The 25173-nt window shown below is 38.0% G+C and overlaps 1 non-coding gene across 1 annotated transcript; it reads right to left on the reverse strand.

Annotated features, from left to right (window-relative positions):
* Positions 1-6350: 6350 nt before the first annotated feature.
* On the reverse strand, positions 6351-6458 carry LOC112739764 (small nucleolar RNA R71). Its single transcript, XR_003170703.1, has one exon. It is a non-coding gene; the product is annotated as a small nucleolar RNA R71 (small nucleolar RNA).
* Between the last annotated feature and the right edge of the window lie 18715 nt (positions 6459-25173).

Here is a 25173-nt window from a genome sequence, read left to right on the forward strand (position 1 = left end):
TAAATGTGTGGCTCCAAACAGTGCAGCGATCGAAACTCTAGATTGAAAGTTATGAGCAATTGAAATTTGGAGAGAAAAGGGTTTTAGGCTTTCGCTCTATTCTCTTCAATCTCACTGTGGAACAAAATGGGGAAGGGAAGAAGGCTGAATACCTAAAGGGGTGATGGTTTAAGGGTTGGGCTTGGGCCCAACATAGGTCCGGTTCAATCAGTTTAGTTCGTTGGTCCAATTTTAGGCCAAAACCTTTAATATTAGTATTTTAATTCGTATTTTAATTATTTTTACTTCTCTAGATTATAAAATTTAATTTTCTAGTTTTCTTAGCTCATAATTAATTTCTTAGTTAATTATTTATTAATTTATCGAGTTTTATATCCTACCCACCTAAATAAGAAATTTGTCCCCAAAATTCAATCATCTGTGCGGTTAGCCCTTCCTCATCTCCAATTCAAGCTCCCACATATGTTCCTCGAATTTGGCTCAATTCCAAGGAACCTTTACTAATGATCCTTCTTTTCCTCGAAGTTTCTCGATGCTAACATTATCAATCTTGACCAGAATCACTTAAAACGTCAAATCTTCTTTCAATTGAACTGATTCAGGTTGTAAGACATGGGTTGCATCAGATGTGTACTTCCAAAGCTGCAAAATATGGAGTACGTCGTGCAAGTTCGAAAGATACAGTGGTAAAACTATTTGATATACCACCGACCACCAATCCTCTTCAGAATTTGGGAGGAACCAATATAGCAGGGGTTTTCAACTTTTTTATTTTGATTGCTCTTCCGATCCCAGTTGTTGGAGTAACCTTCAAGAACACTAACTTTCTTCTTCAAACTCTCTAGGTTTTCTCCTCTTTTATTCGCATAACTCTTCTGTCAGCTTACTCAGTTAGAATCTTAGCTCAAATTTGCTTGATCTATTCTCCGTTGCCTCAATTATCAATTTGGGACCTAAGACGCTTGATCCTCTGGGTTCATATCAACACAGAGGTGTTTGGCACACCATGAAACCTCACTATCTCCTTGATGTACAGTCTCACCAATTCCTCTAATGGATAGTTCACTCGGATAGGCAAAAAGTAAGCGGACTTGGTCAATTAATCCATGATTTCCCAAACCATCTCAAAACTAGCTCTAGTCCTTGGCAAACCCATTACGAAATCCATAACAACATCTTCCCACTTTCATTGTGGAACCCCCAAAGGTTGTAGCATTCTGGATGGCTTTTGGTGCTCAATTTTCACCTTCTAACATGTCAAACACTTAGTCACATGCGCCGCCACATCATTCTTCACTCCGGGCCACCCAAAATATCTTATTTGAATCATGATACATTTTAGTAACTCTAGGATGAATCGAAAATCTGCTCTTGAGAACTTCAGACAATAGTTTACATCTCAACTTTCGACATTCGACACAAAAAACCTCTCCTTATTCCTCCAAATTCCTCCCATATCTCCCTCAATCTCTTCTTGATTCTCTTATTCAACATACTTCAACATACTTGGTAGCTCCTTATCATCTTGTTGTGCTCCCCAAATTTTAAATTCTCCATCATTGGTGATTCCAATTGATTCAGTTCGACACCTGCAGTCACTTTCTCAGTACCCAACTTAAGACTCCAAACTTACTTAACAATTCTTCCTCCTTAATTATCATCCAAGCAATACTCCAAGACTTCCTGCTCAGGGCGTCCATCACCACATTATGTTGTTACATCAACCGACATCCTAAGCCCTTCTGTGACGCATCGCAGTAACCCTCAAATGGTTCATTAGGTTCAGGTAACACGAGTATTGGCGCTGTAGTTAATCTCTCCTTCAAAGTTTGGAAACTCCCTTCATGGTCAGACATCTATACAAACGGTGCATCCTTGTGTGTTAACTTAATCGTAGGCAATGTAATCCACAGGAATCAAATCTTCTCAACTCCTCGTAACATCGCATACTTACAAGTTTCATCTCCCGCGTCCAGAAGTCTTACTTTATGAAACTAATGTCTCAATAGTTAAATATAGGATTTGTGCGCTATACAAAATCAAGCTCGAGTTTATTTTTGAAAGAATACTAGGTTCAAAAGATAAACGAACAACACAAACGGTGCTCACAAGAAATCAGAAGAATGTCTTGTATGTGATCAAACAAAGTTGTAGAGAAATAACAAAATGCACAAGAAGAAGAACTAAGGTGCACCTCAAGAAAGGAATCCAAATAAAAAACCTTGATAAAGAGAACAAGGCATATCAAATCAAGTAAGTCTCAGCTGATTGTTAAAGGAAATACTAGTTTATGAAGGAGAGCAACTCAACTCACAATAAGTTTCCAATATTCAAGGATCGCTTGATCAAACCAAAACAAGCTCAGGCTCACCTCAGAAGGGACAGATTCATGCATGGATACATGTGCATAAGGAATGGAATTGGGAAGTTGATTAAATCGTCTTTCAAGAAGAAATCTGAGATAAAATTCCAATGCAAGTTACAAAAGAAGGCTAGATTCGAGTCACGATGATTCGTTGACACTCTCTCTCTCTCTCTCTCTCTCTCTCTCTCTCTCTCTGATGAGCGGATAATTTATACGCTTTTTGGCATTGTTTTTACATAGTTTTTAGTATGATTTAGTTAGTTTTTAGTATATTTTTATTAGTTTTTAAATAAAATTCACATTTATGGATTTTACTATGAGTTTGTGTGTTTTTCTGTGATTTCAGGTAATTTCTGGCTGAAATTGAGGGACTTGAGCAAAAATCAGATTCAGAGGTTGAAGAAGGACTGCAGATGTTGCTGGATTCTGACCTCCCTGCACTCAAAGTAGATTTTCTGGAGCTACAGAACTCCAAATGTCACGCTCTCAATTGTGTTGGAAAGTAGACATCCAGGGCTTTCCAGAAATATACAATAGTCCATACTTTCTCCGCGTTTAGATGATGTAAACTGGCGTTCAACGCCAGTTCCATGCTGCATTCTGGAGTTAAACGCCAGAAACAGGTTGCAAAGTGGAGTTAAACGCCAAAAACAGGTTACAAACTGGCGTTCAACTCCAAGAGAAGCCTCTACACGTGTAAAGCTTAATGCTCAGCCCAAGCACACACCAAGTGGGTCCCGAAAGTGGATTTCTGCATCATTTACTCATTTCTGTAAACCCTAGTAACTAGTTTAGCATAAATAGGACTTTTTACTATTGTATTTACATCTTTTGGATTATCTTTTGATCCTTTGATCATGTTAAGGGGGTTGGCCTCTCAGCCATGCCTGGACCTTCATCACTTATGTATTTTCAACGGTAGAGTTTCTACACACCATAGATTAAGGTGTGGAGCTCTGCTGTTCCTCATGAATTAATACAAAGTACTATCGTTTTTCTATTCAATTCAAGCTTATTCCGATTCTAAGATATTCATTCACACCTCAATATGAATGTGATGATCGTGACAGTCATCATCATTCCCAACCTATGAACGCGTGCCTGACAACCACTTCCGTTCTACCTTATATTGAATAAGTATCTCTGGGATTCCTTAATCAGAATCTTCGTGGTATAAGTTAGAATCCATGGACGGCCATTCTTGAGATCCGGAAAGTCTAAACCTTGTCTGTGGTATTCCGAGTAGGATCTGGGAAGGGATGGCTGCGACGAGCTTCAAACTCGCGAGTGATGGGCGTAGTGACAGACGCAAAAGGATCAATGGATCCTATTCCAGTATGATCGAGAACTGACAGATGATTAGCCATGCAATGACAGCGCATTGGACCATTTTCACTGAGAGGACAGGATGTAGCCATTGACAACGGTGACGCCTAACATACAGCTTGCCATAGAAAGGAGTATGAATGATTGGATGAAGACAATAGGAAAGCAGAGGTTTAGGAGGAACAAGCATCTTCATACGCTTATCTGAAACTCTCACCAATGAATTACATAAGTATCTCTATCTTTAATTTACGTTTTATTTATCTTTTAATTATTAAATCTCCATAATCAATTGAATCCGCCTGACTGAGATTTACAAGGTGACCATAGCTTGCTTCAAGCCGACAATCTCCGTGGGATCGACCCTTACTCACGTAAGGTTTATTACTTGGACGACCCAGTGCACTTGCTGGTTAGTTGTGCGAAGTTGTGACAAAGAACTAAGATTATGAACGTGCGTATTGAGTTTTTAGCGTCGTTACCAAGGAATGGAACCGTCACGATTTCTGCGCACCAAATTTTTGGCGCCGTTGCCGGGGATTGTTCGAGTTTGGACAACTGACGGTTCATCTTATTGCTCAGATTAGGTCATTTTATTTTATTTTTAAGCTTTTTATTTCTTATTTTCGAAAATAATACAAGAAAAAAAATTTACTTCTTTTTCGTTTTTCCCAATTAATTTTTGAAAAATAAAAAAAATTTAATAAAATCATAAAGCCAAAAATATTTTGTGTTTCTTGTTTGAGTCTAGAGTCAAGTTTTAAGTTTGGTGTCAATTGCATTTTTTTATTTTTTTTATTTTCTAAAAATTATTTTCGAAAATTTCATGCATTGCATTCTTCATGATCTTCAAGTTGTTCTTGGCCAGTCTTCTTGTTTGATCTTCATATTTTCTTTTTTTTATGTCTTTTCTTATTTTTCATATACATTCTTAAATTCTTAATGTTTCAACATTAAAAATTTTTAAGTTTGGTGTCTTGCATGTTTTTCTTTTCTTAAAAAAATTTTCAAAAACATGTTCTTGATGTTCATCTTGACATTCAAAGTGTTCTTGGTGTTCATCTTGACATTCAAAGTGTTATTGCATGCATTAGTTGTTTTGATTTATGATTTTCATGTTTTGTTTCATTTTTACTATTTAATAAAAAGAAAAAAAAAAGAGAAAAACAACAAAAAGATATATTTTTCTCTTTCTTCATAAAAAAAATTCAAAAACTCAAAAAAATATATCTTTCCCTTTTTCTTCTCATCAAATTCGAAAATTTGAGTTGACTTTTTCAAAAAATTTTAAAATCTAGTTGTTTCTCATGAGTCAAATCAAATTTTCAATTTAAAAAATTCTATCTTTTTTAAATCTTTTTCAAAAATCAAATCTTTCTCATTTTTCTTGTATGATTTTTGAAAATTTCAAAATGATTTTCAAAAATCTTTTTCTTATTTTGTTTCATATTTTCGAAATTAATACTAACAATTAATGTGATTGATTCAAAAATTTTAAGTTTGTTATTTGCCTCTTAAGAAAGGTTCAATCTTTAAATTTTAAATCATATCTTTTTGTTTCTTGTTAGTCAAGTAATCAACTTTAATTTTCAAAATCAAATCTTTTTCAAAATAAGTTTCAATCACATCTTTTCAAAATCAATTTCAAAATCTTTTCTAACCTCTTATCTTTTCAAAAATTGATTTTCAAATCTTTTTCAAACCAATCCTATCTTTTTGTTTGATTCTTATCTTTTTTCAAAACTACCTAACTAATTCTATCTCTAATTTTCGAAAATCACCTTCATCTTTTTCAAAATTCCTTTTTAAATTAACTAATTATTTTAAATTTAATTTAATTTGATTTAATTTTTCCTTTCTTAATTTTCGAATTTTTAATTTTAATTCTAATTTAAAAACAAAAATACTTTTATTTTATTTTATCTAATTTTCAAAAATTCTTCTCCCTCACCTCCTTCTATTTATTTATTTATTTACTAATACTCCTCTTCATCCAAGAATTCGAACCTGCTCCTCACCCTTGTGTTTGGATTCTCCTTCTTCTATTCATATCTTCTTCTACTCACATAAAGGAATATCTATACTGTGACATAGAGGATTCCATATTTTCTGTTCTCTTCTTTTTCATATGAGCAGGAACAAGGACAAGAACATTCTTGTTAAAGCTGATCCTGAACCTGAAAGAACTCTAAAGAGGAAGCTAAGGGAAGTTAAAGCACAACTCTCTGGAGAAAATCTGACAGAAATTTTCAAAAAAGAAGGAGACATGGCCGAAAATAACAACAATGCAAGAAAGATGCTTGGTGACTTTACTGCACCTAATTTCAATTTACATGGAAGAAGCATCTCAATCCCTGCCATTGGAGCAAACAATTTTGAGCTGAAACCTCAATTAGTTTCTCTGATGCAACAGAATTGCAAGTTTCATGGACTTCCATCAGAAGATCCTTTTCAGTTCTTAACTAAATTCTTGCAGATCTGTGATACTGTTAAGACCAATGGGGTTGATCCCGAGGTCTACAGGCTTATGCTTTTCCCATTTGCTGTAAGAGACAAAGCTAGAATATGGTTGGACTCTCAACCTAAAGACAGCCTGAACTCTTGGGATAAGCTGGTCACGGCTTTCTTAGCCAAGTTCTTTCCTCCTCAAAAGCTTAGTAAGCTTAGAGTGGATATTCAAACCTTCAGACAAAAGGAAGGTGAATCCCTCTATGAAGCTTGGGAGAGATACAAGGAACTAACCAAAAAGTGTCCTCCTGACATGCTTTCAGAATGGACCATCCTGGATATATTCTATGATGGTCTGTCTGAATTATCAAAGATGTCATTGGACCATTCTGCAGGTGGATCCATTCACCTAAAGAAAACGTCTGCAGAAGCTCAAGAACTCATTGACATGGTTGCGAATAACCAGTTCATGTACACTTCTGAAAGGAATCTTGTGAATAATGGGACGCCTCAAAGGAAAGGAGTTCTTGAAATTGATACTCTGAATGTCATATTGGCTCAGAATAAAATATTGACTCAGCAAGTCAGTATGATCTCTCAGAGTCTGAATGGATTGAAGGAATCATCCAACAGTACTAAAGAGGCATCTTCTGAAAAAGAAGCTTATGATCCTGAGAATCCTGCAATAGCAGAGGTGAATTACATGGGTGAACCCTATGGAAATACCTATAATCCCTCATGGAGAAATCATCCAAATTTCTCATGGAAGGATCAACAAAAGCCTCAACAAGGCTTTAATAATGGTGGAAGAAACAGGTTTAGCAATAGCAAGCCTTTCCATCATCCACTCAGCAACAGACAGAGAATTCTGAGCAGAATCCATCTAGCTTAGCAAATATAGTCTCTGGTCTATCTAAGGCCACTGTAAGTTTCATGAATGAAACAAGGTCCTCCATTAAAAATTTGGAGGCACAAGTGGGCCAGCTGAGTAAAAGAGTCACTGAAATCCCTCCAAGTACTCTCCCAAGCAATACAGAAGAAAATCCAAAAAGAGAGTACAAGGCCATAGCCTTACATGATGTGGCCGAACCCAAAGAGGAGGAGGAGAACGTGAATCCTAGTGAGGAAGACCTCCTGGGACGTTCAGTGACCAATAAGGAGTATCCTTTTGAGGAACCAAAGGAATCTGAGGCTCATCTAGAGACCATAGAGATTCCATTGAACCTCCTTCTGTCCTTCATGAGCTCTGATGAGTATTCTTCCTCTGAAGAAGATGAAGACATTATTGAAAAGCAAGTTGCTAAATACCTTAGTGCAATCATGAAGCTGAATGCCAAATTATTTGGTAATGAGACTTAGGAAGATGAACCTCCCTTGCTCACCAATGAACTAAATGCATTGGATAGGCAGAAATTACCTTAAAAGAAACTGGATCCAGGTAAATTCTTAATACCCTATACCATAGGCACCATGACCTTTGAGAAGGCTCTGTGTGACCTGGGGTCAGGAATAAACTTAATGCCACTCTCTGTAATGGAGAAACTAGGGATCTTTGAGGTGCAAGCTGCTAGAATCTCATTAGAGATGGCAGACAACTCAAGAAAACAGGCTTATGGACAAGTAGAGGACGTGGTAGTAAAGGCTGAAGGCCTTTACATCCCTGCTGATTTCATAATCCTAGACACTGGGAAGGAAGAGGATGAATCCATCATCCTTGGAAGACCCTTCCTAGCCACAGCAAGAGCTGTGATTGATGTGGACAGAGGAGAGTTAGTCCTTCAACTGAATGAGGACAACCTTGTGTTTAAAACTCAAGGATCTCCTTCTGTAACCATGGAGAGGAAGCATGAAAAGCTTCTCTCACTGCAGAGTCAACCAAAGCCCCCACAGTCAAACTCTAAGTTTGGTGTTGAACCCCCACATTCAAATTCTAAGTTTGGTGTTGGGAGGTCCCAACAATGCTCTAAGCATTTGTGAGGCTCCATGAGAGCTCACTGTCAAGCTATTGACGTTAAAGAAGCGCTTATTGGAAGGCAACCCAATGTTATTTAATCATATCTATTTTATTTTCTTTTTGTTATTTCGTGTTTTATTATGTTGATGATCATGTGAAGTCACAAAAACTACTGAAAAATCACAAAAACAGAATGAAAAACAGCTTTAAAAATAGCACACCATGGAGGAGAGCAGTCTGGCGTTTAACGCCAGAAACAAGCATCTGCCTGGCGTTAAATGCCAGAGACAAGCTACATTTGGGCGTTTAACGCCAGAAACAGGCAGCAGTATGGCGTTAAACACCAGGATTGCATAGCAAGGGCATTTTACATGCCTAATTAGAGTAGGGATGTTAAGTCCTTGACTCCACTTGATCTGTGGACCCCACAGGATCCCCTCAGGATCTGTGGACCCCATAGGGCCCCTCAGGATCTGTGGACCCCACAGGATCCCCACCTACCACACCTCTTCTTCTCTCCTATTCACACCTTCTCATAACACTCTTCCCCAAAATAACCTCCACCAATCACCTCCATTACTCCTCCAAAACCATCATACAACCCACCTACACCCACCCACTCAAATTCAAACCATCACTCCTTTCTTTTCACACATCATAACCACCTAAAACCCCCTTGGCTGAACCACTCACCCCTCTCTATCTCATCTATCTTCTTCTTCTACTCCCTCTTCTCTTCTTTTGCTCGGGGACGAGCAAACCTTCTAAGTTTGGTGTGGTAAAAGCATTGCTTTTTGTTTTTCTATAACCATTTATGGCACCTAAGGCCAGAGAAACCTCTAGAAAGAGGAAAGGGAAGGCAATTGCTTCCACCTCTGAGTCATGGGAGATGGAGAGATTCATCTCAAAGGTCCATCAAGACCACTTCTATGAAGTTGTGGCCAAGAAGAAAGTGATCCCTGAGGTTCCTTTCAAGCTCAAAAAGAATGAGTATCCGGAGATCCGACTTGAGATCCAAAGAAGAGGTTGGGAAGTTCTCACCAACCCCATTCAACAAGTCAGGATCCTAATGGATCACTAGGAACCATGATCAAAGTGTGAACCCAAATCCAAAGCATTGGCTTACCATGGTTCGGGGGAAATACTTAGATTTCAGTCCGAAAAATGTAAGGCTGGCGTTCAACTTGCCAATGATGGAAGAGAACGCACGCCCCTACACAAGAAGGGTCAACTTTGATCAAAGGTTGGACCAAGTCCTCATAGACATATGTGAGGAAGGAGCTCAATGAAAAATTGACTCAAGAGGCAAGCCGGTTCAACTAAGAAGGCATGACCTCAAACCAGTGGCTAGGGGATGGTTAGAGTTCATTCAACGCTTAATCATTCCTACTAGTAACCGGTCTGAAGTTACTATAGACCGAGCCATCATGATCCATAGTATCATGATTGGAGAGGAGGTGAAAGTTTATGAGATTATACCTCAAGAACTTTACAAGGTGGCTGACAAGTCCTCCACTTGGGCAAGGTTAGCCTTTCCTCACCTCATATACCACCTCTACAATTCAGCTAGAATTGAGATAGAGGGAGACATCCTCATTGAAGAGGACAAGCCCATCACTAAGAAAAGGATGGAGCAAACAAGAGATCATGGACCTCAGCAAGAGCATGAGGAAATTCCCCACCATGAAATCCCTGAGATGCCTCAGGGGATGCACTTTTCTCCACAAAACTATTGGGTGCAAATCAACACTTCCCTAGGAGAATTAAGCTTCAACATGGGACAACTAAGGATGGAGCACCAAGAGCATTCCATCATCCTCCATGAAATTAGAGAAGATCAAAGAGCTATGAGGGAGGAGCAACAAAGACAAGGAAGAGACATAGAGAAGCTCAAAAGCACCATTGGTTCTTCAAGAAGAGGAAGACGCCACCCTCACTAAGGTGGACTCATTCCATAATCTCCTTGTCCATTTATTTTTTGTTTTCGGTTTCCATGCTTCATGTTTAATTATGTTTGTGTCTTTACTAGATGATCATTAGTGTTTAAGTGTCTATGTCTTAAAGCTATGAATGTACTATGACTCCATCACCTCTCTTAAATGAAAACTATTTTAAAAACAAAAGAACAAGAAGTACAGGGTTTCGAATTCATCCTTGAAACTAGTTTAATTATTTTGATGTGGTGACAATACTTTTTGTTTTCTGAATGAATGCTTGAACAGTGCATATGTCTTTTGAAGTTGATGTTTATGAATGTTAAATATATTGGCTCTTGAAAGAATGATGAAAAGGAGAAATGTTATTTGATGATCTGAAAAATCATAAAAATGATTCTTGAAGCAAGAAAAAGCAGTGAACACAAAAGCTTGCAGAAAAAAAAAGAGAGAAAAGAAAAAAAATGGCAAAAAAAAAGCAAGCAAAAAAAAAAGCCAATAGCCCTTAAAACCAAAAGGCAAGGGTAAATAAAAAGGATCCAAGGCTTTGAGCATCAGTGGATAGGAGGGCCTAAAGGAATAAAATCCTGGCCTAAGCGGCTGAACCAAGCTGTCCCTAACCATGTGCTTGTGGCGTGAAGGTGTCAAGTGAAAACTTGAGACTGAGCGGTTAAAGTCAAGGTCCAAAGCAAAAAAAGAGTGTGCTTAAGAACCCTAGACACCTCTAATTGGGGACTTTAGCAAAGCTGAGTCACAATCTGAAAAGGTTCACCCAGTTATGTGTCTATGGCATTTATGTATCCGGTGGTAATACTGGAAAACAAAGTGCTTAGGGCCATGACCAAGACTCATAAAGTAGCTGTGTTCAAGAATCAACATACTGAACTAGGAGAATCAATAACACTATCTGAACTCTGAGTTCCTATAGATACCAATCATTCTGAACTTCAATGGATAAAGTGAGATGCCAAAACTATTCAAGAGGCAAAAAGCTACAAGTCCCGCTCATCTGATTGGAGCTAAGTTTCATTGATATTTTGGAATTTATAGTATATTCTCTTCTTTTTATCCTATTTGATTTTCAATTTCTTGGAGACAAGCAACAATTTAAGTTTGGTGTTGTGATGAGCGGATAATTTATACGCTTTTTGGCATTGTTTTTACATAGTTTTTAGTATGATTTAGTTAGTTTTTAGTATATTTTTATTAGTTTTTAAATAAAATTCACATTTCTAGATTTTACTATGAGTTTGTGTTTTTCTTTGATTTCAAGTAATTTCTGGCTGAAATTGAGGGACTTGAGCAAAAATCAGATTCAGAGGTTGAAGAAGGACTGTAGATGCTGCTGGACTCTGACCTCCCTACACTCAAAGTGGATTTTCTGGAGCAACAGAACTCCAAATGGCGCGCTCTCAATTGCGTTGGAAAGTGGACATCCAGGGCTTTCCAGCAATATATAATAGTCCATACTTTGCCCGAGTTTAGATGACGCAAACTGGCGTTCAACGCCAGTTCCATGCTGCATTCTGGAGTTAAACGCCAGAAACAGGTTACAAACTAGCGTTCAACTCCAAGAGAAGTCTCTACACGTGTAAAGCTTAATGCTCAGTCCAAGCACACACCAAGTGGACCCCGAAAGTGGATTTCTGTATCATTTACTCATTTCTGTAAACCCTAGTAACTAGTTTAGCATAAATAGGACTTTTTACTATTGTATTTACATCTTTTGGATTATCTTTTGATCCTTTGATCATGTTAAGGGGGCTGGCCTCTCGGCCATGCCTGGACCTTCATCACTTATGTATTTTCAATGGTAGAGTTTCTACACACCATAGATTAAGGTGTGGAGCTCTGCTGTTCCTCATGAATTAATACAAAGTACTATCGTTTTTCTATTCAATTCAAGCTTATTCCGATTCTAAGATATTCATTCGCACCTCAATATGAATGTGATGATCGTGACAGTCATCATCATTCCCAACCTATGAATGCGTGCCTGACAACCACTTCCGTTCTACCTTAGATTGAATGAGTATCTCTGGGATTCCTTAATCAGAATATTCGTGGTATAAGTTAGAATCCATGGACGGCCATTCTTGAGATCCGGAAAGTCTAAACCTTATCTGTGGTATTTCGAGTAGGATCTGGGAAGGGATGGCTGCGACGAGCTTCAAACTCGCGAGTGATGGGCGTAGTGACAGGCGCAAAAGGATCAATGGATTCTATTCCAGTATGATCGAGAACCGACAGATGATTAGCCATGCAGTGACAGCGCATTGGACCATTTTCACTGAAAGGACAGGATGTAGCCATTGACAACGGTGACGCCTAGCATACAGCTTGTCATAGAAAGGAGTATGAATGATTGGATGAAGACAATAGGAAAGCAGAGGTTCAGGAGGAACAAGCATCTTCATACGCTTATCTGAAACTCTCACCAATGAATTTCATAAGTATCTCTATCTTTAATTTATGTTTTATTTATTAAATCTCCATAATCAATTGAATCCGCCTGACTGAGATTTACAAGATGACCATAGCTTGCTTCAAGCCGACAATCTCCGTGGGATCGACCCTTACTCACGTAAGGGTTATTACTTGGACGACCCAGTGCACTTGCTGGTTAGTTGTGCAAAGTTGTGACAAAGAACTAAGATTATGAACGTGCGTATTGAGTTTTTAGCGCCGTTACCAAGAAATGGAACCGTCACGATTTCTGCGCACCACTCTCTCTCTCTCTCTCTCTCTCTCTCTCTCTCTCTCTCTCTCTCTCTCTCTCTCGCATAAAGAGTTTGGTCCAAACTTTGCTCTGTACTTAACAATTTAGCAGCCAAAATGGTAAATCCTTGACAATCCTCTCCACTACATCCCCTCGTAACTAAATTCAAATAATCACTCCGCGCAACTATCAACACTTTTGATCCCTTAGACATAACTCAAATTGAACGTTCAAACAATCCAACCCGCTTCTGCTGCGTCACTCTGATTGTTAGCCCCTAAGAACCTAGCCATTCCTCTATATTAACCAAGTCACTTTGTCTCATTAGCTAAAAGTCATCGACTGATAATTCATTTGAAAATTATTATTCTCATAATCTAATCACGTGTTATGAATGAATGCTGAACTCCAATATTATGCAAGGCAGTTAAAATTCGGTTACTAGTTCACAATTATCTTGGACCAGAGAATCAAACTTGACTGCATCCCGGTTTTTTCTTTGTGGATAATTCCAAGACATATGCCTTGGTTTCTCGTACTTGTAACATACACTAAGCCCGACCGGCATGGCTAGTCCGGGTGGTATTTCCACACCTCTTGCAAGTCAAATCATCTGAATGGGTCCTAGCCTGCTTTTCTGTACCATGCCCCCAATGATTGTCATTCTTCCAGTGATTGTTCTGGCATTGAGGATGTGGAGGGACATAACCATCCCTCTTGAAATTCTGGCTCCTTGGTGTAATCTTCTTTCCTTTCTCCTTTTTGTAGGATTCCCGACGGTTACTCCTTGCCACCACAGTTCTTCTTGAGAAATCTCCCGTTACTCGACCTGTGTTAACCAATTCCGGAAGCTCGCTATCTCCGTTAGTACCACTGTACTCCGACCATTATCTCCATTATCATGTCTATCACCACCTTTATTGACACTTCCAGCTTGTTGTTCCATCCTACCCATCGCTCAGCTGATTGCAGCAGCAACAGCACTAATGGCAGCAACCATGCTCGTCATTGTAATTATAAATTTAGTCAAACTACCTATCGGTACAGTTACCTCATTGCCTCTGTGTCCTTGACCTCAACCTCGTCCAAGAGTTGCCATTTAGGTCCTGTCCACACCCAACCAGCGATATCAAGGTAATCAGTCTTAATATCTCAAGCTAAGTGCTTCAAATTCCCAAAAGTATACTCATGAACTTTATGCTTTATTTATCAATTATATCATCCTAAATAGTATATATCACAACTCAGAGTATGCTCAAAAGAAAAGTCAGTCCGTCCCTCAGGCTCTATAGGAACGAACTGCTCTGATACCATAATGTAACACCTTACCATATACAGCTTTATGCCTAGGTCGTAAATCAAAGTTGGTGAGGCACTACAACCTTTAAAAAGTAAAAATACATACATAGGTATATATGAAAGATAGTTTAACTAGGAGCCTTGAAGGAGGGGTTAAGCAACACAAAGTACAAATCTCACCGCACTCAAAACTTTGAGAATAGAAAGCGTCCTATTTTGGTCCCCTACATTTAGGCGTAATCATGTTATAATCCTTAAGGTTTAAAGTGTCCTATTTGAATCCAAAAAGGTTTTATTTAGCTTCAATGTAGTCCCACCATGAAGTCAAAGTTAAATAATTAACAAAATATCCTACAAAATAGCAGTGCAAGATCAAGATCGATAATCTGAAGAACAAGTACAAGCTCCAAAGGTACAAAATTAACTGTGAAGCAAAGGCCGGCTAGAAATATATATACATCCCCAAAAGATAACCAAAATACAAAATACAACTCCTGATTCTCCGAGTCGACCTCTAGGAGGGACAAATACAAGTTTTAATACAATAGTGGAGAATATACACATATATATAAGCTAATCATTCATTTATCATCTCATTAGAAGAGATCTTCCAGAAAGGTATAAGCGTCCAGTCATACTTGCAGCACATGGTCAAGGGAATCTCAAATCTTAACCTGGCACAAGTGGGGGCGAGCCACTGCGTTTACCCAGGGAGATGCAGATAAATTATAATTACTAACCTGGAGCGAGTGGGGCAAACCACTCCCTTGCATCTACCCAGGAAGCTCAAATCATCTTAACCCGGAGCAAGTGGGGTGAGTCACACTCTTGCATCTACCCGGGAAGCCTCAACAACCAACTTGGAGCAAGTGCCGCAAAACCACAACCCTTGCGTTTACCCAGAAGGTATGTTTTCATATATCCAAGAGGAACAAAGGAAACCTCCCACAATCTCGCTGGAGGCGATTTTACAATACCAAGAGGAAAAAAGAAGGGGATCCTCACCTTCCACCATCTTATTGGGGTCGCACTTTCGAGAATCATGCCCAATTTAGTTTCATAATCAAAAGATATTTCTTCAAACTTATCTCCATTATACTCTGGTATGTTCTCTTTAATCCACTCAGTACACTCCACAAAGCCTCTAGTTAAACCACCCACAGTACTCTACAATCCTAAGTCATCGGCTCTAAATTCATAATAGAAAACACCTCTTTTATTTTACCCAGTACACTTTCGCTCGTCCCAAAAGTTAAACACTAGCTATCGGACCTTACAAAGGAGTTACAAAAGTTCACAAGCTTACTGGGAAAATCAAACAGTTAAAAACAGATTTTTGGTGTGAAAAACAAGGCTTGTGTATACACATGTACCAGAACAAATTCCCAGTATATACATACATATTATAGTGTGTGTACGCACAACTTGTAAAAATCTCAAGGTGTGCATGCACACACTCCTCGTTCGTACGCATGAGTCTCAACACACGCTCTGCCCTGTGCGTGAGCACGATAGGGTGCATAGGCACACAAACCAGAAATTCTGGTTTTCTGCAACATCACAGAGTTTAGTTTTTTATACCTAACTTCCAACGTTCATAACTATCTCTATAAAATTATGTTTCCCTTCATTTTTAAACTATTTTAAAGTTCTCATCATCATCTTCAATTTAAGATAAAGTTCACTCAAATCTGAACTCCGAGGGCCAAGTCATGGGCCGCCAAAGTTGGTTAAAATTCTATTTTTACCAAATTTGCATAAACACTCATTTTGACCAATTCCTCAATTTAATTCAATTCCAACTACTTCCTTACCATTTCAAAGCCTACCAAATATTCAATCATCAACTTCTAAGCATTTTAATCCTAATCAAACCAATTCCCATTCATTTATCACATTCATTACCAAGCAAACCATGACCAAAAACCATACTCCAATCCAATTCAATTTTCCAATTCAATCCTCATCAATATTCAATATAAATCAACCCAAATTACACCCAAATCAATATCAACCATATCAAATTCAGCCCTTCAATACCTAACAAGTATTACTTTCAAATCATCTACCCATTCAACTCAAACCTAATCACTCACTTTCAAACCAATTCAATCTATCATTCGAAATCCAACCAAATTTTCCATCAGTCATCATAAAATCACAATCATCTTCACTCGATAACATCACAATCATTATTCATCACATTTCATCCACATACTATATCAAATCTTCATTTAAACAAACAACTCATTAAATACATCCTATCTTAACGGCAACTAACCTAAGTTTCACGTAAACATTACATATTACCTACAAGAAACTGAAACCATACATTGGCTAATTTTTTCCAAGTTTCAAGACACCACCAAACCTCTTTTTCACCAACTTCCAAACCTCCAACCCAAATTCAACAATTTCCAGCCACCGAAGCTTAGTTTCAAACACTCAAATCGCCAATTCAACACCAACACAATATGAAATTCAATCTAGTCCACATAATATACCAAATCAATATTAGAGTTTACAATTATCCATAAACCACAAGGGTTAGAGTTTCCTTACCTTGCCCATGGATGATTGGGGCGAAACCTAATAATTATCCAATGCAAGAGTGTACCTAAACCATCAAAATTATGAAAATCCTCAATACCCACAACCAAAATCAAGAAATTTGAATGGAAGAGGGCACTGGGCAAGAAATTCAAAGTGCTTTACCACTTTTTTCGAATATAATTGAAGAGCTCAGCGAGGTAAACACGTGACTGCAAATGGTGCAGCGATCGGAGCTTTGGATTAAAAATTATGAGCAATTGAAATTTGGAAGAGAAAAGGGTTTTAGGTTTTTGCTCTCTTCTCTTCAATCTCACCATGGAACAAAATAAGAAAGGGAAGAAGGCTAAATGCCTAAAGGGGTGATGGTTTAAGGGTTGGGCTTGGACCCAACATGGGCCCAGTTCAACCAGTTTAACCCGTTGGCCTAATTTTAGGCTAAAACCTTTAAGATTAGTATTTTAATTTGTATTTTAATTATTTTTATTTCTCTAGATTATAAAATTTAATTTTCTAGTTTTTTAGCTCATAATTAATTTATTATTTAATTATTTATCAATTTACCAGGTTTTACAAACGTAAGGTCCAGACTCCTTTTGGAGTAGCGTCCGGCGTATTCTAATGTCGAGATGCTGCCGTTCGAGTTTCTCATGAGGAAGTGGGGGTGGTACCTGCAAGTAGGGGTGTGCAAAAAAACTGGTTTTACTGAACTGAATTGAAACTGTTTTAAATAAACCAGTTTTTTCAAATAAAAAACTAAACTGAAGCCATAGTTTTTATGAAAACCAGTTTATTAAAAATCAGTTTTTATGGTTCAGTTTAGTTCTAAACCAAATTAAAACTGGTTTTATTCAAACTCCAAAATTAGTTTTTACATATTCTCTCTCCCTTTCTCTCTCCCTTCTCTCTCTCCCCCATCTTCTCTCTCTTCCTCTCTCTCTCTCTCCTTTTTCTCCCTCTCCTCTCTTCTTTCTCTCTTTCCTCCTCTCCCTCTTTCTCTCTTTCCTTTCTCTCTCTCCTTCTCTCCCTTCTTTCTGTCCTTCTCTCCCGTCTCTTTCTCTCTCTCTTTCTCTCTCCCCTCTCCCTCTCCCTCTCATTTTCCTTTCTCCCCCTCCTCTTTGTCTCCCTCCTTCTCTCTCTCCCTCCCCTTCCCCTATTTCTTCCCTTCCTCTCTCTCTCTCTCCTTCTCTCTCCTTTCCCCTCCCTCACTCTTCCCTCTCCCCCTGTCTCCTGCTTCCTTCCCCTCTCTCTTATTCTCTCTCTCTCTCCCTTCCTTCCCCTCTCTCTTCTTCTCTCTCACTCTCTCCCCCTCCTCTTTCTCTTCTCTTCTCTCTCTCTTTCTCATTTTTTTCCTCTCTATCTCCTCTCTTCCTTCTCTCTCTCCTTTCCCTCTCTCTCTCCCCTCTCATTCTCTCTCTCCCACCCCTCCCTTCCCTTCTATCTTCCTCTCTCTCTCCCCTCCCCTCTTTCTTTCCCTCTTCTCTCTCTCTCTACCTGATTTCCCTCTCTCTCTCCCCTATTTCTTTCCTTTCCCTCTCTCTCTTTTTCTCTCTCCTCTTCCTCCTCTCTCTCTTTCTCCTCTTTTTCCTTTTTTTTCTTTCTCTCCCCTTTCCTTCTTTCTCTCTCTCCCTCTCTTCTCTCTCCCTTTTTTTCTTTCTCTCTCTTCCTTCCCCTCTCTCTCCTCCTCTCCCTATTTTTCTTCTCTCTCCTCCTCTCTTTTCTTCTCCTCTTTCTTCCCCTCCTCTCTCTTTTCTCTTTCTCTCTTAGCCTTCTCTTACTCTCTATTCTTCTCTTCTCTCTTTTTTCTTCTTCTCTCCAAAGTGAGAGAGAGGGGGAGAGAGATAAAGAAGAGATAAAAGAGGGGAGAGAAGGAAATGGGAGGGATGAGGATAGAGAGGAGAGAGAGAAGGGAGGAGGAAAAAGAGGGCAAAGAGAGAGAGGTGGGAGAGAGAGAGAGAGAGAGAGTGAAAAGGGAGAGAGAGAGAGAGGGGGGGAGCATGGGGAGGGAGAGGGAGAGAAGGGAGAGAGAAAGAAATGGGAGGGAGAGAGAGAGAGAGAGATGGGAAGGGGAGAAAGAGGGGAAGAGAATGGAGAGAGAGAGAGAGAGAGAGAGAGAAAGAGGAATAGCAGAAAGAGAGAGAGAGAGAGAGAGAGAGAGAGAGAGGGAAAGAGAGCATGGGGAAAGAGAGGGAGAGAAGGATAGAGAGAGAAGGGAGAAAGAGAGGGGAGGGAAAGAGAGAGAGAGAGAGAGAGAGAGAGAGAGAGAGAGAAGAGAGAAGAGAGAAGGGAGAGAGAGAGAATGTAAAAAATAATTTTTTTTATATGTTAAAACTAGTTTTAGCCTATAAACCAGTTTAAACTGGTTTTTTCAATTAAAACTGGTTTTATTTTTATGAACTGGTTTAAACTGGTGCACTGTATTGTAAACTGGTTTAAAACTATTTTCTTATGTGATAAAACAGTTTGGTTCAGTTTCCAAACCATTTAAAATGGTTTAATGCAATTTCAGTTCAGTTTATGGAAAAGCTGAACCATGCACACCCGTACCTACAAGCGACTCTTATGCTTAAGTTAGCAAAGGTTTAAGTAGGTTTTTAGTTGATTGGGTCCTGAATATACTTGAGGGTATCAGTGTATTTATAGTAGAATAGATAACTACCTTTTAGAGTAGTTTCACCTTTAAAGGTGGATAACTATTTTCTTTTTTAGGAAAGTTGTTAAGATCTCTCTTCTAGATAAGTGGGAGATATCTAAGGAGTTAGTTACTTTTTCACATAAGGAGAGCCGAACTGCCATCGTCGCGCCCGACCTCTATGAGGTCGAGTAGGTGTAGTAGTTGAATCTCTTGAGTGGACTTCTATTTATTTTGGTCCTGGCTATATCTTTGGGCCAGCAGGGTATGAATAGTTCCCCCTGCTGGAGTTCAAGCATTTTTGAAGTTGGACTTGAGCATTCATAGATCGGACTGCTTTTTGTGGATTAAAACATCAGCTCGGGCAATCCGCCTTTCTTGGGGCTAGGTCGGGTACTCGACGTGTTTTAAATTTGATACGTTACGTCTTTTCGTAGTTTCGCACACTTTACCCTAAGGTAACCGTGCACCATAAATGAGGGGTGCGAAATTACTTTTTTGCCCCTGGTACCTTATAAATACTCAAACTTATTTCTCTTTCTTCTTTTTTCGCTTCCTCTCTGAAACGCTTGCACTCAACATCTTTCCCTCTTTCAATCTTTTCAACTTCTTCATATTTTTTGTCTCAACATTTCAAGATTTTTCTACTTTAAATTTTTGTTTTGCATGGAACATTCGTGTTTTTTCTGCTTTCACATACTCTTTCCGCCTTGTGTTATTTGAAGGTTGGTCCCTTTATCCTTTGAACTTTCTTTACTGTGCTCTTGTGGTCTGGGCGTATTCCTTTAGTTTGAAATAATTTTTACCGTTATCACTAGAGGGTTGGCAATGATTCTTTGTATGTTGAAAATCATTCTTGAGGATTTGCTTTCTTTGCTTGAATTTTTGGTTTATTGTTGTTGTGAATCTGAGTGTAGGATTCACCCTCTGTTGCCCCCAAATAGTGATTTTCGTATGAGTACAATGCCATTTTTACCTTTACAATGTAGTTTGTATGCTTGGTTTAGAATAAAGGTTGAAAACCATGGCCATCTTCTTCCTTACTGTGGATGGTCTGACCTCTTGCATAATTGCCTAAATGCTTTGGTTGTTTTATCCGACTTTTTGACTTTGTTGTGATGATCTTCTTTTGTTGAATTGTAGGTATAGCATTTATGTCTCGGTCAGTTATTCACAACATGTCTTCTAAAGTTCTGTCAGACCTGACCTGGGAAGATATATCTGTTCTTACTCCCGTCCCGGTTATTGATAAAGAGTATGTTGAGACCTTCCGTAGGCATTATAGGTTATGTTTAAATCAGGAGGATGAGAAAAAATATGAGATTGTAGTTGCCACTGAGGAGAGAGTTCGTTTTCTCTAACTAAATAAGTCGGAACATCATTTCATGTACATGTATGATTATTTTTTCACTAAATTGGATAGAAGACCGTAAGAGCATAAATCTCATTTGATCAGTACAATTCATGCATTATTTGATGAATATTATGGTACACAAATTTGAGATGAGTTGTGATGAATTTCAGGTGAAAAGGCATCAAAAATGGGTAGAAGACAACAAGAAGCTGGGCGTGTGAAACTGGCATGCCACTTGGGAGCAAACGCCACAAAAATGCACTGGCATGGCACGCCAAGAGCTAGGCGTGGCACGCCAGTACTAAATTCCAGGGAAAAGTCCAAGCATGCATGTGAGCGTGGCACGCCAGGGACTGGGCGTGGCATGCTAGTACAAAGTTCCAGAAATAATTATGAAAATTGAATATATGAAAACACAAGTAATAATATATATAGGATTAAATATATACGAGTTACTAATATAAATGACATTAGTAACTTAAGGATAAAAGATATTTGATGAAACATTAGCAACTCTAAGCTCATCAAGAAATACCGATAATTACTTATATCGGCAAATATCAGACTTGATAATAATAATCTAGGCTCTATTATAATTATAGCATGTAAAATAAATTAATCACATAATAATAAAATTATATTATCATTTATTTTACTTTGAAACTTAGAATTGACTCAGCGAAATAAAACTAATTGTTGAGAATAACATTTTTTGAAAACATCATGTTGGCATAAAAATTTGGGTTGTTACACAATCCACAAAATTTAGAATAATAACATTAGTAACATACCCGTTCATCTTGCAACACTATTTCCACACTATAAACCTCTGCGGGGTTCTACTGGTTTTGCATCACATACGTCCTAATAACTCCAACCACTAGAGACCATGGCAACTTCGTCGGATTTACTTCCGCAACTACATCAACCCCATTATCTCACAAGTTACATGGACCTGTTTCAGTCATGACCGTACCGGGTGTATCGAAAATAGCAACTTCCTAATTGATTGTATTAATCATGGAGAAATAAATAACCATCGATGTTGAAAGAAATAATAACAATTTAATCATTTTGTTAACAAATATTTATAATACTTGTTAGCAAGACTGTTCATTTTTCAAATTACACATCCGTATCCATCAAATCAACCCAAAACTGCGAAACATAGATTAAAATAATCTCACTTAACAAATTCGAAAGTTACCCGGGAAACTAAACATTTAGCTCTTCAATGAAAGCCAATCCGCATGATGGTGTTATCAAGCAATGAAATACTACGATCACCAATTGTATCTGAAAAATTGGGATTTTAGGATTAGGAATACACAAAAACTAAATTACCTGAAGAACCTCTATGCAAAAGAATGCTACAACCTCTTTCTCCATTATCAAGTCACGCTGTGTAGGAGACATCCATAGCTTCAACATCGTAACATCAACACGAAAGAAAGAAAACTATTTGGTGGACACCTGTCACTCTCTCATAAACCATCTAACAGTGCTAAATAGTGAGTGAATTTACTATTTGTCTAGTTAACCATTATATATCAATAGATGTGTATGTTTAACAAAATACTATCATAAATCATTATTATTGTTATTGTTGTTATTGTTGTTGTTGTTATTCTTCCGAGGCTTACCAGAACTGAGGTGGTTTGGCCTGAACGTGAGGTCTAGACAACTTTTTGGTGGGATGCTTCGATGTCTCTTCCGGCGAGATGATGCCATCTGAGCTTTTCGGAGAGGTTGGGGTGGTACCTGCGAGGGATTTCGATGCTTAAATTAGAGTTTGAAGAATACTTGAGGGTGTCAGTGTATTTATAATTGTAGGTGGTGAGCCAGTAACCACTTCTGAAGTGGTTCCACCTTTGATGGTGGGTAGTTACTCCCTTTTGTTAGGGAGGTTATTGAGATCTCCTTTTTAAATTAGTAGGAGAAATTGTAGGAGTTGGATATTTATCAGAACAAGTTGGGGATAAGTCTATTTCATTATGGCCGACCTCCGTAAGGTCGGGTAGTGGATCTGGACTCTAGTCTATAGATCATTGATTAGATTTTTTTATTATTTTGGGCCTAACTCTTATAATGGACTCAGGTATGAACAATTATTATTTCTTCTTTTAATAAGCGAATAAGCTTTCATAATTTATCATAGTCTCTTTAATTAAAATTAAAAATGAATAATTACGATAGGAATCGTAATAATGGGATAATCATAGAACCATTAAAATTAGGACATGAGTGATTCGAATATATATATATATATATATATATATATATATATATATATATATATATATATATATATATATATAGTCTTCATTAGATGAAAATTAATAGATCTCATTTATTAAAGTCTTTGCTCCTTGACATTTGAGGTTAGTAGACCCACCTACAAAATTCTGTTAGTAGAGTCAAATAAAGGATAATATGTAAACCCCGAGTAATTAGTAAATAATTAACTAATAAATTAATTATTATTTAAAAAAATTAAAAAATTAAATTTTATAGTTTAACGAAGTAGAAATAATTAAAATATGAATTTTGACACTAATTTTAAAGGTTTTGACCCAAAATTGGGCCGAATCGAGCGAACCGGGCCCAAGGCCCAGCCCAACTCACCCTTAAATGAAAGAGCTCAGCTCTTCCTTCCCTTCCATTTGATGAAAAATGCTGAAGCTTGCATGACAAAGGGGGAAGAAAGCATGTGAAACCTAAACCCTCACCTAAATCTTCAATCCAACGTAACTTTAAATCCCGAGTTCCGATTGATGAGCCGTCAGTGGCTACATATTTGTCTCAGAATTCTCTACAAATTTTACTAAACAATTTGGTAAGAAATTCAATCTTTATCACCCAGATTTTTCCTCTTCAGTTTTGAAATTCATTAGTGTTGAAATTGAGAATTACGATGTATTAATGATTTAGGATCGAATTAGCTTGTGAAAATTATTGGGTGTTGTTCTATTAGTCCGTGGGTAAGGTAAGAAGCTCTTAACCCTTGGTAAATTTCCAATTTAGTAAATCCTATGTTGAATTATGATGAAATTGTATATTGTTAGATTAAATATTTGAGGTTTGAAGTGATTGGTGGTGTTGGATGCTGAATTGAACTTATTTAGTAGGGAATTAGAACTTGGAACTGGTAGTGAAAAGGACTTTTGAAGTGCTTTGTGGTTTTAAGAAGGAATTGGTCAAGGTATGGTTTCAGTTTCTCGTAAAGAATACATAATATTTCGTGAAAACATAGGTAGATGACCATAGGATAAGTTGTATGATATGGAAGGTTGACATTTAGTGACTCGACGTTGGAAATTGTTGAGTGGGTGGTTGAAATGCATGATGATTGATTATTAATGATTGTGGATAATGATGATGAAAATGATTGATGATTGATGAATGATATTGAATCATAATGATGAGCTTTGAAATGAATAATGAATGTGATAAATAATATTGATAGTGAGTGATGATGAGGATAGGTTATGGAGATTTATTGATTATATATATGTATGTATTTCTGGATGATTGAGTGGTTTGGATGGGACCCGAGAAAAGTGGCAAATTTTGAGTTTTAGGGGAAGTGCTGCCGAAATTTTATGAGAATTTTGGGAATGTTTTAAATTTAAAAATGAAACTGAAATCGGTTTGGGTTTAAATGTTTTAGTTTTGAGATTAGTTTGGAACTTTTGGTTTAAATAATTTGGTTTTGATTTGAATGATTTGGCTTTGGTTTAAATTTTATTTTGATCAATTCAAATTAAGAAGCTATGATTTTAAGAATTTTTAAGGAATTTAAAGAAATGAGATTGGTTGTCGTTCTCCTAAAGTCTAGAGGCCTTGCCAAGGGGTTTAACTAACAAATAATTTTCTTTTGTCTTTTGAAAGAAGAATTGGTTTTAAGTAAAATTGTTTTGAAGGTTTTGGTGAATCTTACAAAGTGGTGTTTTGGTTTTAAAGGAAAAAGCAAGGAATCAGATCGAACCGGTCGGTTCAACCAGATTAACCGAAAACTAGTCATCTGGCCGGTCCGGTCCTCCCCCAAAATTGTGCTACAAAAAATCGGTAAAAAATCGGTCGAACCGGCCGGGTTTTTGAAAGTGCCGGATTCAAAAATCCACCAAAACGGCATCGTTTTGACGCTTAAAAAAATTTAAATGCCTGAAGCTGAAACGTGAATCGTTAAACCCAAACGGCCAAACCCCCCTTTCCATTCTTCCCTCTCTCACTCAAAAAACCCTAATTTGTCCCCTGATCCCCTCACTCCCTCTCTTGTCTTCAAAGTTCCAACAGCCACTAGCCCACTACCTACTAGCCACCATCTAAAACCCATTACTCACACTCATCACCGAACCCTTCTCCTCGTCGTGGGTGCCATCGTCGCTGGTGGAAATGCCTGATCGGCCATCCTCTCGATGTTCCTCCTCTCCTAGCGTCGCTGTCGTGAAGGATTGCTGGGTTCGTCGGTCATTGTCTGTCGAAGCTCACTGTCTCTCTGTCCGAGCTCACTTCCTTGTTCGATCTCTCTCTGGCTCTCTCTGTTTGAGCTCACTTCCCTTCTCCGTTTCTTTCTCCCTTGCTGTCGGTAC

Source organism: Arachis hypogaea, chromosome 13 (assembly GCF_003086295.3).
Source record: "Arachis hypogaea cultivar Tifrunner chromosome 13, arahy.Tifrunner.gnm2.J5K5, whole genome shotgun sequence".
NCBI classification, from domain to species: Eukaryota; Viridiplantae; Streptophyta; class Magnoliopsida; order Fabales; family Fabaceae; genus Arachis; species Arachis hypogaea.